Below are 2562 nucleotides of genomic sequence, written 5' to 3'. Positions count from 1 at the left end.
AGATTGCCTGGAATGCATCCATTTCACACCTGAATAGGGCTGTCTCAGGCTCTGTTCCCTGCCCTTGAATCCCCTTCCCCCCTACCTGGACTCCCTGATTGGATCTCAGTGAAAGAGGGTGTGCCTAGTCCTACTGGGACTAGATGTCCCAGGGCCCAGGGTGGGGTGGTATATAAAGGGGGGTGCTCTCCCTTCTCTGAGAAGAAGGGGAGGGGGCAATGGGAAAAGAGCGTTGTAAGGGTGGAACTAGGAGGAAAGGGAGGGGCTGTGATCAGGATGTAAACTGAATAAAAATAAATAAATTATTGAGGAAAAAAAAAAAAAACTCTGGACAAAGATCGGGAAGATGTTTGGCTCCACTGGGATCTAGACTCTTCTCCTCCATCTGCTGGGAAGCTGCTTTCTCCCCATGGATGGCTCCTTAAGAGGGAAGGTGGTACCACATCTCTAAGCTATCAGCCAGCAGGGCTCATCCAAGAGCAACAAACTGAGCTCTCAAAAGAAAATTAGCGAGGCTCCGGAGATGAGACCTGGAAAGGCCAGCCAAGTGATCTAATGCAGATCCCTCAAGGACCCGTGCTGTATACATTCTATTTTTCTGGTATGAGCACTTGTTTTTCAATACCGTTTTAAGTGTTTCAAGTTATTACGATTTCACTGCAACACTTCCAACCAGCGAATAAGCTCTTAATCCACCCTCCCTAAGTAGACTAGAGCAATGCCAAATAAGCTTCAAAGATGTCCATTGAATGCTGGAGAAATATCTTAACCCTTAAAACCCCCGCACCTCCACCTAGACCCTAACACAAGACTTCTTACCTAAGTCATACTGAATTTTCACATTAATGAAGTGGATACCTAACCATCTAGCTAACAGAAGGCTCAGGAACTGGAACTGAGGAGAAGTTTCCAGCAGTTAAGAGCACTCGCTGCTCTGGCAGAGGACCTCAGTTCTGTTGCCAGCACCTACCTCAGACAGTTCACATCCACCTGGAGCTCCAGCCCCCATCCCCAAGGGATCCAACACTGCCTCTGCTTGTACACACATACAGGTATCCATACATACACATAGGTGGACATACATGTACACACACATATATAAATCTTTTTTTTAAGCTGTAGAGATGAAATGAGTTGGTAACGTAAAGAATTCATTGTGTGCATACAGGAGTCACTCATTCAATGTTTGATAAATCTGGCAAACTAGACAGTTGTCTGAGAGAGGCAACAGCCTCTTTGTATGTGTTTCCCTAGCTGATACAGGTGGGTTAAGGTTGATGGTGCAGTTGGTGAGCTCGAAGAGTAAAATTCCACTTGGCATCTAAACCTCGAGTTTGGTCACACCAGTAAATTAACCACCCTCGGATCACAGAAGGAGTACTATTCAGTCTTCCCATTGTTGTCAAAAGCCAGGACTGGAACACTGGCTGGTCGGCTGGTTGCCTGGTCGTAGCAAAGTAGGAAAGAAGAGTGCCTGAAGAGTCCAGTTTGAGGCAGAATCGATAGGGTTTGATGAATTAGCCCTTGGAGAGGCTGAAGGAAAGAGAGTAGAGTCCCCAAGCATCTGACTTGAATGATTAAATACACTTGGATTCACTCAGTGAACTATCTACTGTGTGGTTACTATGGTCTTGGTGCTGTTCTGGGTACAAGAGAATCACTGTCCACCAAAGAGGGGGGATAAAAAGGTCTGTTCTGTGGAGCTTTCTTTCTAGCTGGGAAGACCAATGTAACAAAGAAACAAGGAAAGAAAGTATCGGGTTGTAACAACTCAGAGCAACAGAGTAAACAAAGTTAATGAGGTGGACGGAGTCTTTGTAGCATAGGATGATCCCCTCTGAAGAGAGAGCCTGTGAGAATCCGGAAGGAGATGAAGTCATGAAAGAGGGGGGAGGGGGAGAGCAGGCGTAGAGATTGTGGGGTGGGAAAGGTTTGCTGTATTTGATAAAGAGAGAAAGTCTGTGCAACTGAAATATGGAAAAAGAGGGATGGACTAACTCTAGAGAAGCTGGGGGAGTAAGCAGAACCGGATAGTGGATGTTGAGTCTTGAGAAGCAGATTCTGAGGCAAATATTGAGGGGAATCTCCAGACTGAAGATCCAAGGCTAAGACCTAAATTCTAGAGGTGGCTTCAGAATTGGAGAAAGTTCCTCATTATAGCAGAATTACCAGAGAGTTTCAGAAATATGGATTTCTCAGGCACCCACAATATAGATTTCCAGGTGCAGAATTGCCTCAGACCTTGGAGATCTGCTTCTTTGAGGCCCTCTGGTTCACTCAGTCAGGGATGTTTCTTACCTCTCTCTGCCACATGCTAGCATAAAACTAAGTGCTGGACAGTCACATAAAACAGCACACCATAAATGAGCATTGTGACTCTCACACACAAAAGTAGTCATGCTAATAAAATTCTAGGCAGAAGGAACCATCATGACAAAGGCCAAATAGAAGACTGGGTGTGCTGGTACACATAGAATCCCAGCACATGGGATGCTGAGGAAGGAGGATCGCTGTGAGGGGAGAGAGAGAGAGAGAGAGAGAGAGAGAGAGAGAGAGAGAGAG

Source organism: Grammomys surdaster, unplaced genomic scaffold, assembly GCF_004785775.1.
Source record: "Grammomys surdaster isolate TR1022 unplaced genomic scaffold, NIH_TR_1.0 164, whole genome shotgun sequence".
NCBI classification, from domain to species: Eukaryota; Metazoa; Chordata; class Mammalia; order Rodentia; family Muridae; genus Grammomys; species Grammomys surdaster.
This window is presented reverse-complemented; position numbering follows the sequence as displayed.